Source organism: Camarhynchus parvulus, chromosome 2 (assembly GCF_901933205.1).
Source record: "Camarhynchus parvulus chromosome 2, STF_HiC, whole genome shotgun sequence".
In the NCBI taxonomy this organism is placed as follows: domain Eukaryota; kingdom Metazoa; phylum Chordata; class Aves; order Passeriformes; family Thraupidae; genus Camarhynchus; species Camarhynchus parvulus.
In genome coordinates, this window is record NC_044572.1 from 65,187,422 (window position 1) to 65,205,751 (window position 18,330).

The window sequence follows — 18,330 nt, forward strand, 5'->3', positions numbered from 1 at the left end:
GTCTTATGTGTGACAGATACATTTCAACAGAGTTCTTACAGAGTGAAACTGCAGGCACAGAGCTGAGAATCTGGCCCTGCCCTTGTGTTTATGGTGCTGTTGTGTGATTTTCCTCACATTGTGTCACCTTGCCCACTAATGGCATCTTGAGAAAGTCGCAAAGTGACGAGAACAAGCTCTGTGTTGTGCTGGAGTAGGAGCTGTGTCAATCAGAGACAAGAAATAAGCAACTAATTATTGCCTGGCATGTACAGGAAACAGAGCTGGCTGCTGATGGAGCTGCCACAGTTGCTGTAAGCACAGGGAGGGAGTGAAGGGTAGCAAGTTGTGTGAGGGCAGTTGAAGAAAAGTTGATTTCTAGGTGTGTTCTGGACCTCTTGTGTCAGCAATTTATTTACAAAAGAAAAGGCTGAAAGAAGACTTGCTTGCAGCAGAAATCCCTACCCAAGCCTGCACAGGCAGCCACTAAGTAAATTTCTAAACTTCATCTGTGCTTTAGCACTGTCTCCTTCATGCTGCTGGATGACCTGCTGCATAGTGACTTGGTTTTGTGTTCATGGCTGCTTCCATGACCACTCAGGTTGGAGGGGGAAGAAGGCTCATGTTTACTCATGTTCAGCATATTGTTTCCTTCCCAAGCCTCTCCATATAAACATGCACCTGCCAATTCTTCCCCCAAACCTGAGACTATTACCTCTGAGAGATGTAGCAGCACCTTCAGAAGGAACGCTTATTCATGGTCTTAAACCAATGGACAAGGATAGCTGTGCAGTTTCATTCTGTCTCCTTTCTCCCCACCCAAAAACCATGTTGGAACCTCAATCCCTCCTGTTTTGGAGAAAGCCATTTGCAGGCAGCCAGCAGAATTGAGCCCAGGGGCGAGGAGCCCCTCAGAGGTCTGATGGCCAGGCTGCACCATGTGCAGGGAGTGAGACACGTTCCGAGGGGCTCACTGTGGGTGAGATGAGAGTTTGAGATAGAAAGCGAGAACTTCAGTTCAAATCTAGAGTCCCATCTTTGGTGGCAAGGCCGACCAGCCTTCATCACCTTTCGTGTCCGTAAATTGTGTGGATTGGCTTGGTTGCAGTAAATGGATGCCCACACTTAGTGTGCAACTGCTTCTGTGGGAGTCTAACCATAACTTTGACTTCTGCTTTTGGGAAGCCCCAGAAATGGTCACAGCCATACCAGAGAGGAAAAGAAACATAAAGACAGGTGGTGCTACAAGCAGAAGAGATGTCATTGCTGTGAAAAGCAGATTAAGTAAGGCAGTGGTGGAGATAAATCTCTCATTTCCATTTTTGCATGCAGATGTGCTCCAGCATTGGCTGCCTTTCTGTCACTAGTTTACAATCTATGACACAGATATAGTCTAGAGTTCTATGTTTTTTCTTTATGTGGAGCATTGCTTCTCCATAGCACACTGACTTCAAGAGCATGGCTGTTACTTGAAGGTGTTGGAATTTCGCAGTGTTGGAAGGCCTGGTAGGTACCACCCAGCAGAGCACATGGGGCTGTCAGTTAACCACAGGACTGGTGGTGACTCCCAGCTTACCTTAAAAGGTACACACCACTGTCCTGAGAGAGAGAAGAGGGGATCTGGAAGCAAGCACAGGTATATCTGCAGGTATAGCAATAAATGCTGGTTGTGCAATTAAGACTGCCTATGATCTTTAATGATTCCAGGAAGAATGCCTCTCTTCTGGTGGAGTGAAAAAGGACACACCTTTCCACATGGAGATCAATAAGCTCAGCATGAGCAGTGAGACACCCTGAGCTTCAAAATTTGTGTGCATTTGTAAAACTGAGAGCCACTTAGTCTTAGGATGATTGATTTCACCTCCCAGTCCAAACCTGCTTTCAGGTTTGCATTCTAGTTCTTTCATTAAACATGTGTAATAAACACTGACACAACTTGCCATGCAAGAATGTACTGGAAAGTAACAATTTTTACTGCTACTCTCACTTTTCCTGCCCATGTATTTAAATATAATAGTGTTTTTTTAAGCTAAATGAAAAAAGGGAAAGGGACAAATTAGGCATCCTGGGCAACTTGTACAACACCACCCTGTGTGTGGGAATGATATGGAAATTTTAATCTCTTCTACTAGTTTGTTGCTGCTCTGGGAGGAAGCAACAACAACAAAAAACCTGCCTATAAGTACTTGTTGAAATAATGGCTGCATCAAACCAGATGTTGGCCAGATGAGCAGTCTTTTTGTATGTGTTCTTGTTCCCAATGCTAATATTTGATTTCTGTGCAAAAATTAAACCTCACTTAGTGCCTGCCTACAAGCTGGAAAGCCTCCAGATTATTAGGACATTTTAACACTTTTATATTTTAAACAAAAAGATCAAAAGCATTTGCTGTGCCTTTTTTTTTTAAGACTACTTAAGCAAGCAACAGCAACAAAAAATTCAGGGGTCTGATCTTGGTTGAGTTGGCTCATATAGGATGTTTTGCTGAGCAGAAAGTGTATGGTATACTTAGATGTGTCATGTAAAGTTACAGATGTAGGATCCTGCTCTGCACAGGAGATGCCCCCTGGATCAGGTGTTAAGGCACCACAGAACATTGTTGTTTTGCTACCAATCTCATCCATTAGGTGGCTTTCAGCAAAGCATGCCAAGTAATAAACTAGTCATGGTAAACCTGACTGTTTAGCTCTTGCCAGAGAAACCTGATTCCCACACAGTAGCACAGAAAACATTTATATGATGAAGATTTCACAAATCAAAATACCACTGTTTTTGTGACTCTCGATATCCCAAGGGTAAAAAAAATGAATGAGTCATTAAGTTCCTGAAAAGCAATAAATTCATGTGAGTTTAAGTAGTTCACAAAACAAGCCTTTCCCCCTGTCACAACTCTTTCCCATTATGAGAAGTTCAGAGCCCTTCTCTGACAGTAAAGCTGCCACTTCTGGGGGATGAACTTAGCAAACATGATGAAGCATCTCCTATTGTCCTTCAAGGCTTTATACTGAATGTGTCTCAGGATGCGTCTCAAAACAACAGGGAAGATTTGTCCGAGGTAGTATGTCCCTACAAGTATTTTCTGGATGGCATAATTGCATGTAATTGTAGTGGAAACTGGGGTTCTGAATCATTGTATGTATTTATATGAGCACGACTGAGTCAAAGTCAGTGGAGTCAATGGTTTAAGATTAGTGCACGGCCTTTGGGATATAACCTTAAAACTCTGGTATCTGATTTTTTCCAAATAGTAGAGAACCTTCCATTCTAATTGTGGTGAATGGAAACTCTGATGCTTTCATCTTACTGGAAATTAGGCCCCTTGGTGTCTCAAAGAAAACACTAAAACAAACATTTCCTAAAATACTAAAACAATAAAACATCATCTGTTCTTCTGAACATTTTGACATCAAAGTAATTGTTGGGTCCAAACCAAAGCCTACACTTGGAAATTCCTAAATGCTGTGAGAGGTTGTTTAAGTCCTATTCAAATGAGGAATTGCTCCAGTTTCTTAGAATGCAATCATGTTGAGCTATTCACCAGTGACATTCCACCACCCAATGTCAGCAGACCTGTCGAGTGTTTGTATCCCAGACTAAATTGCCCTTTTATTTTTTATAGCTCAGGATGATGTGGTGATCCCATCAAGAATAAGGCTGGCTCAACTGTATGTTTATCTGAAAGCTCACAAGTTCTGGCTGTGACCATTTTCTCTTCCACAAGTCCCTTTAGTACCAAGTGAAGTGTTCAAGTGATATTTAGAATGCTTGATGCAGCTAATAGACCCATACCTCTATGTTGCCTTGCTACTTTTCCAAAGGAAAGACAAAATTTCTGGATTTATCCACTCTGTGTGGAAAACAGCCTTTCTCCATGGCCTCACTATATGCTAAATTGCTGCTCCTTAAGGGTTTTGTTTGTAAAGTGGCACAGATTTAATATAGCATGTGTTTTATCTTGAGCAGACTCTACATTATAATGCAGCAATGTAATAGAACTCTTCTGGTTGACAAACGCTCTGGTGTAAATGATTTAATTTACTAGCTGAAGCATGAGTCTACATATTATTGTACTGATCAGTCATTGCATACTAAAATCACTCATCCTTAATGTAATGATTTGGTATCCCTACAGAGAATTTGAGTCATCAGAAAGTCATTAGATACAGTAAAAAATGAAAATTACTATTACACAGCAGTAAACACTATTAACTGTTAGTTAAAACAGCATTTAATTTAGCAATGCAACAGTTTACAAATTTCTGTAGTTTACTTAGTTCTCATATAATTGTGACTACAAAGCTAATGCTTCCAGTGCCAATAGCATGACACAAATATGGGGTGGGAGAATAGGATCAAGTATTCCAGCTCAAAGGAAAGCAAGTACACCTCATTACAGAGAACCATGTTAATTTTTATCTTGGTGGTTCAGTCCTATGATGTAGAATCCATGACTGATTGTAGAGAGAGCAAGGAAGAGCTGTACAATTCTGTAAGGCACCAGGCATGGAACTGTCACTCAGCAGTGGGGATGGCGTGATATTTATTCTCCTGTGGCAAATGGGAAGTTCGCAAAGTGGAGATGGAAGTAGAACACACCAGAGTTCAGAGCTCTGTCATGGTATTCAAGCTTGAGCTGTGTGGTGGCTTGGTGAATGAAAAGTATCATTCATACTGAATGAAAAATCATCATGAAAAGCACCTTGGTGAATGGTGCACATTGCTTCAAAGGAGCAAGGTAACATGCAATGCTGGAAACCTGATGGATGTTTGCTGAGAAATAAAATACTCTTTTCAAGTATCACAGGTTTTTTTACGCTTGGATAAGTAAATGCAGGTTCTACAGGAAAACAACATTTGTGCTTCTTTAGGCTCTGTCATTTTGTGCCTGACAAACCTGGAGGCATGTCGCACCTCCACCAATGGAGTGGCTGCAAGGAGACACGTGGCTCAGCGGTGACTCCCACTTCACTGCCTGATTTTGCAGCTGAAGGCCCTATCCAGAGGATTCCCACCATACCCGTTCAACCAGCATGAAGCTGTCTTACTCAAGCAAATGGGAATCCCAACATTTCTAAGGCTAGAGCTGTCCCAATACTTCCAATATTAAAAAAAAAACTATTATTATTATTATTTTGTGAAAGAACTTTCCCCTGGTACAGCTAGGCGCATTTCACATTTGGATTTAAGTGGAAATTAAAGGGCATTTGTCGCCTGTGCAAAATCACACTTTTTACTGGTAAGGTGTCCTCTTGCAGACAAGGCCCACAATAAAGATCTCCTTCTCCTTCTCCTTCTCCTTCTCCTTCTCCTTCTCCTTCTCCTTCTCCTTCTCCTTCTCCTTCTCCTTCTCCTTCTCCTTCTCCTTCTCCTTCTCCTTCTCCTTCTCCTTCTCCTTCTCCTTCTCCTTCTCCTTCTCCTTCTCCTTCTCCTTCTCCTTCTCCTTCTCCTTCTCCTTCTCCTTCTCCTGCTCCTCCTCCTCCTCCTCCTCCTCCTCCTCCTCCTCCTCCTCCTTCTCCTTCTCCTTCCCTCTTTTCCTTTTTCTTTTTCTTTTTTTTCTTTTTCTTTTTCTTTTTCTTTTTCTTTTTCTTTTTTTTTTCTTTTTTTTTCTTTTTTTTTCTTTTTCTTTTTCTTTTTCTTTTTCTTTTTCTTTTTCTTTTCTTTTCTTTTTCTTTTTCTTTTTCTTTCTTTTCTTCTTCCGTTTTTCTTTTTCCTTTTTTCTTTTTCCTTTTTTCTTTTCATATGTGAAACTTGTGGCAAACCTCTGAGTAGAAACCGTATCTCCCAAGTCCAGGATTAGCTCCTTAACCACAAGGCTGTGGTTCCTTTCATGTCGATTTTCCTTTTGTCACACAGTGTTGTATAAATGTCGGAGGCCAGTTTTATTTCTTCCAACCATAATCCACACAAGTTGCATAATGGACTGTCTTCTGCTGTCTTGTAATTCAGCTGAAGTGGCTGGACTAGCATCAGGGGTGAATCTGATCCTTCCCTTCATGTATGGATGGATAATCTTTGTGTGTTCCATGTATCTAGAAGCCTGGAAAATATTGATTTTGCAGAGTATCAAATGTATGGGCCTAGACTTCACTGATAAGATAGAATTGTGGTATTTCTCTCATTTTCATGTGTTTGAATGAAGAATTGGCTGGAGGGGCATTTTTTACTGGTATCATATGAATGTCTGCTGATACTTTTCAGTTAGAAATAATTACATTACATCTGTTGTGTACAGAACAGGAAACAAATTCTTCTTATGACGCTACAGTACATGGATACAGATTTTGAGTTTTTACTGTTACATTTACTAACCACATAATTACATATTTAGTTCTATTACACCAGAACCTGAAATGCTATGGTGCAGAGTATAATTACATCATTTACTCTGGAAGAAACCCTCAAGATACAATATAAATAATAGGATTGCAGATTCATAGAAATTAGAAGTGGAAAAGAGCCTTTTAGGTCATCTGCAGCCCAGTGGGAAAAATTATAAACAGTTTGCTGGAGTGCCTCTTATCATAGGCATTGATTGTCCTTTCTATCTCCTGGTGTTAGAATTCCCCCAGAACGCTGCAGAAGACCTGCTTGATGGTGTGGGAGAGGGACTGTGAACCTGTGACTCTGCACTAGCTAACAGCTTTGTAGGAGAACTGGCAAAAGCACACCCTTTCCCCCCAGCAGTGCAAAGTCTGCCCGGAAATCCATGTAAAGCTTTCTTCTTTTCACAAGAGGTGTTAAATCTAGGGGCTACACTGGTCGCTGGCAGACACAGGGATGAGGGTTGTTGTGTGTCCTGGGCTACTCTCTGAGCAGGACTTGTGCTAAAGTTTCTGCTGCCCACATCATTTAACTAGCACTTAATTCAGACCCTGGTCTTTTCCTCTATGTAGTTATTTCATTAGAATGTAAGTAGCAATTAAATAGTTGCCACAAATGTTAAGAATAGCTCTTATCTGAAATATTTATCTATCTATCTATCTATCTATCTGCCCTTTTTTCCTCCATGATGGACAGCAGCCTTCTAAGAGGTAAAAGGACTGAAGAGATGGCCATGAACTGATCCAGAAGTTGTCCAGGTTGCTTCTTAGTTTGGTATTCCTTGTCATCATCACTCTCTGCTCTCCCCTTGTAGGCACAGCTCCCTCCGCCCTGTTTTCTCACTTACTGGTTTTCTTCTTTCTTCTCCCTCTCTTCACTTACTTGTGACTCTTTGAGAAGGTTGTTCTCCTTTTTGTTCCTTCTCCTCAATTATATGTATGTGAGTGCCCAGTGTCAAGGAGAAATTGTGTCAGTAAAACCACCTTCTGACCACACTCACCCCTGGCACATTTAGATGTGAGTAGAAAGAAGACAACAGTAATTGGAGTTTTGTGGCTTCAGCCCATTTGCCTTTGTTGCAGCTACATGAGGGAGGAGGGGCTGCCTCTGTGCCTCCACAGCATCCATACCTGTCTCTAGACAGGCCTCCAATGACTTGTTTTTCAGTCCCATGCTGTTTCCATTGGCTCTCACATGCTGGTAGTAGGTTCCTTGCTTGCTGTCTCCCTTCTGTGTGTGAGCCCCAGCAGGCTCTGAGGCAGCTGACCCGGTGGAAAGCAGTCCTGCCATGACACGGCACCCGGGGGGATGACTGCAAAGGCCATGCCTTGGGGAAACAAATCCTTTCTCTGGGACAAAGCCAGTGGTGCTCTGGGGGCTCCCATGGCACCCTCATGCCCACCTCTGCATACTGGGTTGTTGGTGGGCCCATGATGATGCCACTTCCTCTTCATCATCTCAGGGGGTCAGACCTGACCTCCTGCACAGCTTCATGATTTCATTCTCTTTGGGCGATCTCTGCTGGAGATCTGGCCCTTTCTTACTGGGTTCTGAACCAGCAGCACAGCATTCCTGAAGGGTGACTGCAGTGATGAGGCAATTAATTACAAAGCTGACTTAACAGTGTACTCAGGTTGAAACAAGTTTGCATCACTAACATTCCCCATGTAATTTATTTTAAAGGGGCAGAAGGAGTTGTGAAGTAAAAACCGGCCGGGCACATGTGGCTGTGCAAAAGGCAAGGGTGGCAGGGGCAGGAAATGTGGAGAGCAAGGACTTGTTTCCCCATGAGCAAGGCAGTACAGGAGAGACTTGATGGTTTTGTGTTCCATGTCAGTAGTTGCACTGTGAGCTGATTCTGTATTCTGTGGAGGACCAGGGTCCTGTATGGCAAGGCAGGATGATCCTTCTCAAAATCCCAGCAGACCGGGTATCATACCAATAACTGAGAATAATTGCAAGATGCTTTGGGAATACTGATGCTTCCTGATGCCTTCAAGCACAAAGAGCCAGATGAACGTGGCTCTCAAGAGCTCCATGGAGTCAAGAGTCACCACCAGTAATCACGGATGACTACATGCAAGTGTGGAGACATACAGGAGCCCTTCACCTGTTGCAGTTTTAATGTTACTGACCTGTTTGTTGCCAAAAATAGTTTAGACTGAAGTGTGTGTGTGACAGAGTCAGTTAATAATGATCTTTTATGAAAAAGGAGCAGGAGAAAAATGTACTAGCAAGTGAAAAGGTATTTGGAGGCACAGGAAGCATAGGAAGTTTCTGCTGCTATCCATTGGACTTTCTAACTTGTGCTGAAAGTTTGTCTTTGATTAGTGTTCCTATGGAGCCTTTTCAACAGTGAATAAGTCTTCTTTAGCCTGCAAAACTTGATCCCTTCACTGTGGCATCTGTATCTGAACAAAGCTGGGTCCCTGTAAGAAAGAGAAAAAAAAAATTGTGCCAACGTCTGCCCTAGTGGTTTTCAGAGGTGGACTGAAGAGAGTTGTTCCAGATACCCAAACCTAACAAAGAGCAGGTTAGGTCCATGCCACCCATTAAGATTAGAATGCACAGCAACTCTGATTTCAGGCTGTGTTTTTATTTAAACCCTATCTACAGATGTATCTAATAAACACTACTGGAAACTAATTTACATTCTAAGATCTATTAATTTAATCATAGTCATTATAAAAGTCAACCAGTAAATAGCAAGTAAAGCAAGCAGAGTGAAACAACAAGATGAGATAACCAATCTAACTTAAATAATGACAAGCACAGCAATCTAGAACAAAAAATCACACAAGTTAACACTTTAACAGCATTTGCATCCCAGTCTATTAGATCTTTCATACTTGGTGTGACGAAAGTGTGGGATGAGTAAAAACAAGTCCTTACGGGCAAATTCAACCACGCATGGAAAGCCTGGATAAAATCTTCCCCATCCTTTCAGTCCTGTGGAAGGAGGAACTAGAAGAGCCACTGGGTAGAAAATGTGTGTTTCTCCAGCCATGGGGCCTGGGAATGAGTCCAGACACACCGTGCCAAGACCTTGATATGGAGGATGCTCTGTTGCTGTTGCAGTCCATGAGACTTAAAAAGAAGAAGTTCCAAAGCTTTGCAGCCCGCCCATGGGGAGGAACATCTCTGCAGTGCTTTCAAACTCAGATGTAAGCTGGGAGCTTGTGACCCTGAAAAAGGAAACCCTGGTGCTTGGGGCAGAGCATGAGACACAAGCAAATCCAGATTTTGTTCTTTTCAGTCCTTGAGTCTCTTTCTGATGAAAACTGCCACGAGGCTAAAGCTTTTTCTAGAGCTGCAGAGGTAGTGGTTTTGGAGGCTACCACTCCAAAGATGACTCTTAGCACACAACAAAGGTAGCAGCACAGATAGTGAGGGTCAGACAGGACTGGGGAATCTGACCTCATTTGAAGAAACTCTGATGGTGGAGTGCCTTGAATGAAAGAATGACACGATTTTATAGTTAGCACTTAGTATATTTAAATATCATACCTTTCAAGCACATCAGATTGCTGTTGTCTGCTGCTTGTTCCAGCCCTGCTTCCCAAAGCAATGGTGACCCCTTTGGCCTCTGCAGGCAACTCCACATCCTTCAGCAGCAGAGTCAGCTCCATGTGTCACTGACAAGGGACAGTCCATAGTTCCTCCAATGATGGTTGAGGAACAGACTTTTCTCCCAAGGCTTATACAGCCCTTGGACTTCTTTCTGAGCTGTGTCTATGGTTTAAAGAATTTCTCCTTATTATTTCCCTCTGAGTCTCTCACATCAATTTCCTTCTGTAACCCAAAATCAAACAAGTCATGAGCGCTATGACTCCTCCCCAGGGGAGGAGATCTGTTGTTTTGGAGAGAACCACCCTCTGGCCAAGCACTTTCATAGGTCAGTTCCTGAGTAGTAAAGCCTATAAATAAATGAATTTAGAGGTTTGGTGATGCCTCTGGGAAATTTCAAATCAACACATTTGTGTAAAGGCAGCTCCAGGCCCAGGCCTCTCCCATTCCTTTTATTTTAAGAGACTTATTCTCAAGAAGATTTCTTTCTTGGGGCCATATTTTTTTAAAGTGGTCCTATCTCTGCATCCAAGTGTGAGACTATAATAATAATAATAACAACAGCAATAACAACAACAACAACAGCTAATGATGATGATAAGTGTAATACCTTTCACTTATGTGTTTCTCATTGCTGTGATTTGCATTACATCAGAAATGTACAATAGGGGCTCCCTGCCAAGCAGATAACCAGTGTTGACCTGAAGATGCTATGCTGCAAGACATAAGCAAGCTCCAAATAAAAATACACATGCAAAATTATATACGCTTACATATATGGCCTCAATCTGATTCATCCAAAGAGATGAAAGCAGTTGGCAAACAGCAATTAACTCATTTTCATGCAAGAGATAAGCATCATATTTCTATCTGATGGATGAGCAAGACAAGTTAAATGACTTGCCCAAGGTTACACAATGCATCAGGGCAGAGCTTGGAAGCAGTATAAAGAAGTCTTCATCCCCTGATCTAACTTTCCTCTTCTTGACTTTCATCTGAATTTTCAGTGTACAGAGGAACAGACTTTCAGAAATGTGCACACATGTACACGTAGACTTGTGAACCTGGAAGATAAAAAGACATTAAGGCTGGGCTTCAACTGTGTCTGGTTAGCAAACTCCCCTTGAAGACCTGTATGTTCTACACAGCCTCTTAACTTGAGTAGTTTAAAGGGCTGCAGCCAATTAGAATTTGATTTTGAGTAACAAATTTTCTTTTCCAACATCAATTAGATCTGTGCCTCTTTTGATGTTATAATTTTCAGTTTTAATGTCACTGAATTTTGGCTTTGGTTAAAGAAGAAACAAGAGCTGCTGGACAACTGCAAAGGGATGCTTTTCTTAATAGCAGAGAGATTGCAACCATTTAAGCTTCCTTTTTTTTCTTCTTTCTTGTTTTTTGGTGTCTACCTGAGAGAAAAGCACTTACTATTAATCTCGTAGCAGAAAATTACAGAGAATTCACTCACTTCCATAATGTTTTCTACTCAAAGATCTTTGGAAATACTTTGCATTAATTCAGCATGACAGCACTGCTATAAAGGTATATGGGGCTTCTCCACATTTTTGAGAGGAAGAAATTATTGAAAGAAATTTGAAGGTCTGCTTGCTAGCAGTGGGGCTGTGTGGATGGTATGGGCAGGTGTAAATAACTAGGCATATAAATGCAATAGTCCACTTCCAGAGACATATTTTAATATGCATATCAGGAAAACTTCTGTACCCAATAACTATGAAATTTAATATCTCACAAGTGACTGAATTATCCAAGATCTCAAAGGAAATCTGTGGCAGAATCAGGAAAGTGTCCTGCTCTTGTTCTTAAGCCACAAACCCACTTTTCCCTTTGAACCTCCAATCAGTCTTTTCTTTGATTTAAGGTTGACTGAGATGAGCTGATTAAATTTCCATGTATCATCTGGAAGTTTCAGAACAAGCTTGTTTTGCTAGACATTCCCATCAGCCCCCATAGTTTCAGGCCTTTTGATTATAAAATGCTTTTTACGTTAGTCTTCATGGAAACTCCCTTTTTCTTTTGTTTTAATCATTTACAAGCTGGAGCTTTGCCAATTTATGCAACATGGTCTCATCCTACTCATTATTTCATCATACTCCTGCCAGATCTTTATTAAATATATTTCTCCCCCCACTTTAGCAAAAAAGGGATGGGTGCCTGGGAACCTGGATATGCAAAATGAGTGGGAATTCAGATTTTTTTTTTTTCTTCCTCAGTGTTTTTCACTCTCTTTTATTCCAGACTCAGAAATATCAGTGAGAAAGGTTATCTTCCCCAGCTGTTGGAGAGAAGTGACTGTCAGGTTTGGGTGGATTATTAGTGAGGGGTGGGATTCTTACTCTCTCCAGGCTCCCACTAGAAGGGAGACAAGCTGCAGACTTTGAAGTCTTATTCATGGTCATAGCACAAAAAAAAAAAAAAAACAAGCAAAATTTTCTCTGTGGGTCAATGAAACAGGTTTTTAGCCTTCCTAAATACCTCCCAATCCTTTTCTTTGTGCAGTTCAGATATACTTGGGTTTCCTATGTCCTTTCACTGCTGTGGTACTTCCCTCCCCATGTCATCTGTTATTTTTAAGGTGTGTGCCTTGCTAATGGAAAAAGCTGTACAACTCTCTGTGAATTTTCACCACCCACCTTCACCTCTCTGAAAGCTATGAGCACAACATCTATAATGTGACACTGAGGGACATAGTGGTGCTCTTGGTTTGGCTGGACAGTTGAGGGAACACGGGTGCTGAAAATGCCTGAATCCTGCTGGTGAAGCTTGGCCATGGTGCTTATTCATTTGTAAAGAGTTGTTTGAAGACTATTTCTGCCTTATAAAGATTGATCTTGTGAGGAGGTACTCACAAGAGTACTCACAAGAGGCTGTAGCCTGTGCTGTTCCTACTTGATAAAGCCACACTTTAGATTTTTTTTTTTTATAATTTTTAGACTCAAACAAAGCCATGGAGTAATTCCATACTCCGTGTAACAAAATCAGGACCAGACAATTTCCTGGTAACCACACCCTTGAGCAGACCATAGGTCCCAGTCTGTCACTCTCTGCTGTGGTCCATGAGAGGATTTCCCCCCATGTTTACCTCCCATGGGCACAGACTCTTTTGCTTGTTCCCAGGATGAGAAATTTCTGATGTATTTTGCATATATGTTGAACCACGAGCTTCTGCACAGTTACACAAACTTGTGGTTTCCTATGAGTGTAAGGTTCTCCTCACCCCCAGTGGTTTTCCTAACTTTTATTGGTGATAACTATCAGCTTTTTGTGGTTTGAAGAGAACAGGGGCTCCCATTATTTAAACTTTCTGCTGTGCTGCAAACACTTTAACAAACAACTTGCACAAACTTTTCTCCCTCGACTTGGTGGACCCCATTTTAGTGTTCAGGAGGGGACTTGACACTTCAGAATCCAGCCATGCCTAATTAGCGTAGGTGCGGACAGCACACTGTACAAGACCTTCTTCTTGCAAAACATGCTTTGTGTACATGTGTTTACACATGATGTTGTGTTTGTGTCACTGGAAATGTGCTGTCATCTGAGCTGAGGACCCTGGGTCAGTGTCCCAGGGTGAATTCTCCTCAGGACCCCTGCCCCCCCCAATGTCACACATGGCTTATTTCAGTGCATTTCAAGTACAAACACGACAGCTCTTCTGAAGTACTTTTATGAGCCTTGGGGGTAAGTCATCTCAGGCAGGGATGATTTAGCAGTGTGCCTTTGAGAAGGTGAACTCCAGCAGAGGCAGGGAAATCACCCCAAACGTCTCACCAGGGTGGTGGCAGATCTTTTAATGCAGCTCCCAAGAACTACTCACTCCTCTCCAGCACAGCCTCAGGCAGGACTAGGGGATGCACTTCAGGACTCTGCAGCCCACACCGCACAAAGCACTTATAAAAGTAGCATAAAATGTGTTGTGTGCTAGAGCTAAGTGCCTGTCACTGCCAGTGGAAAGCATCAAAACCAGGATGCTTGAGCTGTATTGAATAGAACTGGCCAGGTTCATGCTTAGTCTGAGCAACAGGAACGCAATGTGGGTGCTGTGACAAAAAACCACAAATATGTGCTCACCTCCTAACAGAGATGAGTGTGGAACCATCTCCAAGGATGATGGCTCCAATGGAGTGTTTGCTGGAGGCAGAAAATGGTGCAAGCAGGCCAGTGGAAGCTGGGAACAAAACCTCAAATAGAAATGAAAATGGGAAACCCTTAGGTCTGTAATGAAACACAGGTCAATTGGCTGGAGAGAGGGGAATTACCATAGGGCCCCACTGCTCTCAGAAACTGTGCTGAGATTACAGTGAAAGTGTGATCATGTCAGACTTGGCCTCTGTCTCAGTTCAGAAGCAGCTAGAGAAACAGCAAAATACATTGGGATAGCAAAATACATTGGGATGGCTCTTTCCCAGCTTTGTTTTCACTTGCCTTCTACTTGCCTCTTTGGTATTTGCTGAATTTGTGCTCCAATTTTGTCTTAATTCATGGAATTAATGGTGTGTAAAATGTGAATTTCTGAGGATATGCAGCAAGGAAGTAACTTTTTCAGGAGCTGCTGTTATTGCAGGGTTATTTGTTTGGCCCAGGCCTGATAGTAATGCTGTTTGTGACTTTTAAACTGGCAAATAGGAACACCAATATTGAACTGTGTGATGAAAATACCTTTCAACCATCTCACTGTCTGGGAGGGAAGGAACTCCAAGACTGGGCCCATGATTTATGTTTCCAAAGGTGACTTTTACCTTTTGGTGCTCAGCTTTTGGATGTCAAATTCCCAGAACAGCTCTTTGTCAGTAACTGAGCAACCACGAGAGTCACTAAGTTTCTGCCAGGATACCGAGAGTGCTGTCCCAGTACAAACACAGTCTGCTTTATTAAAGTTGAACGGCCTCTAAAGAGGAATATTTCATGGGATGTGAGCATTTAAGTCTATATAACTTCTCTGAGCTAATGCTGAGAGCCAGTTTGCCTTTCCTCATGTGGTCTCACAAGCAGCTGGCAACAAGCCCTAGGAGAGAGACAGCGAGGGTGACAGTCGAGCTCGGGGTTTTTAGGGGTGACAAGGAACAGGAGATCATGGAGAAGCATGCACAGCCCAGTGTATGGGTAAAAGAGCAGCAGTGGCATGGACACAGCTGGTAGCAGGGGCTTTGCCCAAGCCAGTCCTGCATTGGGCAGTTTATCAAACTGCATCACATTGCTTCCAGCACAGCCTTTGGGGAGAACTGGCTATTTGAATGGGGGCACATGTCAAAGAGAGACCCCAGCACCATGGAGCTTGGTGTGTTCTAGCTGCAGACTGATCCCAAAGCCACAGTTCCACTTTGTCCTGTCCCCTTTGCTGTCACATTCCGAAACCTACAATCTCAGTTCAGGCCTGGTGCTTCCCTTTTGGCAAGCGTTAGTCTGCAAAAAATCATCTTGTAATTGCCATGCTGACATCTTTGCTGTGAAGCTGGGCTCTGGAGGCTTGCAGCCCTCTTTCAGGAGGCCCCAGCTCAAGCTGGAGTTGTTAGTTACGCTCTGCACTGGAGCAGCACTCACAAAAAACCAACATGGCAGCTGGTGCTGGGCTTTCATGGACACATAACAGCCCAAATGCCAAAAAGACGAGGGGGGGAAGAAAAAATCTATTTAAGCAATTTTTCCCTCTCTATAGGAACTTAGCCTGTCAGCAGCATAAACACTTGCAATCATGCACTTCCTAGGATGCATGTGCTATCGAAAAGGGAGGTGTTAATTGCTGTGCTAATTACAACATGATTGCTTTGCACTTGTTTTGCACTTGCAGGTGATTAAATTTTTAACGAAGCATATTACTTGGCACTGTTAGCATAGTTAACACATTTCTCTCTCTCTCTCCCTCTCTCTCTTCCTCTCCCCCTCCTTTTTTTATGCCCTGGGAGAAGTCCTGTGCTGCAGACCCTTGGCTGGCTGCGATGTGCTGTTGCGCTTGGAACGAGCCCCTGTTTGGGCTGTGGGTGGTGGAACCCCGGGATCCTGCTCGGAAAGAGCAGCAGCCTGAGTTATCATCAGGCTCAGCGTGGCGGCGCCGGCCAGATGCGAATGCAGAACCCACCAAGGTATTAGCTAAAAATTAGGCGAGGCTGTTGATGCCAATCTCACAGATTTCATTTAAAAACTATGCCAGCTTTAGCCAGCCAGGCGGCAGCGGCGGAGGGTGTGCAGGAAGGTGGAGAAATGACAGCAAGTTCCCCGTGATTTATTTCTGCTTTGCCGAGTGTGTTCCCAGCTGAATGAGAGCAGGGGAAACTTGCATCTGTTCGACGGGCAGGCTCACATCTCTCCAATAAGGCGGCAATTACACGGCCCAGTGAGGCTGCGTGACCAAAGGAAAGCTGGGTGAGCCAGCCCCTTGGATTTATTGATGGGCATAGATGGCTTTACCTTTCTGGCTGCTGGTTTTGCAAGTTCCCCTGCAAACTTGTTGATTCTGATGGGTTTGAGCGAGTCGATCCCAAAAGAACGACAAATCGTCTTTTAGTGGATGTTGTCTAGCCCAGTGTATTGCTTTTGAATTGCTCAGCTCTGGGGGCTTTTGCCTTTGGAGACTGTCTGGTCTATTTTTTATGGCAGCATAAACTTTCTGAGGCTCTTGGGGTCAGGCTGCATGAATGGACTGGATAGTTGCTAGTATTATACATAAAGAGGGGGTGTGATCCAGTCCTGAAGAGTGCTCCTCACAAGAGGCCAAAAGGCACCTCCTGCTTCTCTTCGGGGATGACACAGATAAAAGGAGAGAAAGTGGGTGGACAGTGAGAGATATTGGAAAGGCTAGAAAAGGCAATCTCAGCCAACTTTTTAAATTTCATGACTGAGAGCCACTCAATGAGGAAGCAGAAGAGGAAAAAAGAATATTCGAAACTGATAAGGAAATATTTTTAGATAACATTTAATTAACCCTGGGAACTTACAAAACACCACTATGTCCAAAAGATTAACAGGATTCAAAACAGACTAGGTAGGCATTTTATGGATGAGAAGAATTCACGAGGCAAGATTTTAAAATCTATAAGAGATGCAAGCTCTCATGCTTCATGGTGTTGAGAAACAGCAAACTGGTGCGGAGTAGGAAAGTGCTTCTCTAGGATGCAGATCATCCCATGATGGTTCATGGGGAGTTTCTTGCACTGTCCTGTGAGGCAGCTGGTCTGGGGTGCTGGCAGGGGTGGGCATTGAGAGAGGCAGAGCAATGGCCTGATCCAGCAGCCAGCCATTCCTTTGTTCCCAGGCAGCATTGCTCTGCATCTGGGCTAGGCCAGGGATACCTCTTAAAACAGAAAGGGGGAAACCAGAGAGCTTGCAAGGAATCTGCTTGAATACTCCTGACATAAATCCTTGCCTCTTGCACACGCACACCCCCAGTGAATTAATAGGAACAAAGGAAAAAAGTTGTTGCTGGGATTGTTTACATACTATAAATTAAAAAGTGCCTGGGAACATCTTCAGCATGAATTAGCTGAATCTATTTTGACTAAATATTTGTGAACCGTTTTTTAGCTGCATTTGCTGAATTTTACAGTGTCCAGGCACACACAAGCATACCTTGATGAGGAGTGAAATCCTGGAGGATTTGGGACAGCAAGTCTGCTCCCTGCAGAGCTGGGAAATAATACTGAGGTTTGGTACCCACATAAGGCAGATAGCTCTGTGCCCTGTAGATGATTTGTTTTTAGCCTTAAGTGTTAAAATAAAGTGTATAAATTGTATAAATTGCTGTGAGGCGACACCCTCACCACACTGTCATGACAGGGCAAGTTCACTCTAGAAGTTCATGGACACTGACCCTCACATGCTAAATATAGATAATGTAAATAGATTTGCCCATTGGCATCAAGGGGCCAAACTTAAGTACCCAAGCTTCACACTTTTTTGCAGTATGTAATTATTCACATGTTGCTGTTCACATAATTGGAGGACTAAGAGGCCAAGGGGGAGTGAAAATGACAATGGGAATATGTTTTTCTGCAGACCCAGAGAGCTTGCATTAACAATTTATAATGCTGGCAAGGCTCTCTTTAATGTTTCATGCATTCTTTTGTCCCACAAATCACAGGCCTTCACCTTTCCCATCACGTTGGCCATGTGGCCCTGCAGCAGGTCTGTCACTCAGGAGTGAAGGCAAAGGATGGGCGAAGACCCTGTGTACCTGGAGGAGCAGAGCCAAAATGAATGTATGTGTGCCCCCTCCATGGCAGGGGCTGAAGAGGTGAGGAGCAAGTGGGTGGTGTCTGTAAAGTCCTAGGGACTCCAGCAAAATGTCTTCAATTGCAGGACTGGTTTTTGCTTGGCTCTTCTGTGCCAGCCTTAAAAGATATGAATTGATATCACTTTTAACTGGCAGGTTTCATTATCTGCAATTTCATTAAAAGTGATACCTGCAGAATGACCGCAGTTTTTTTATTTTTTGCTTTAATGGGTTCAATTCTA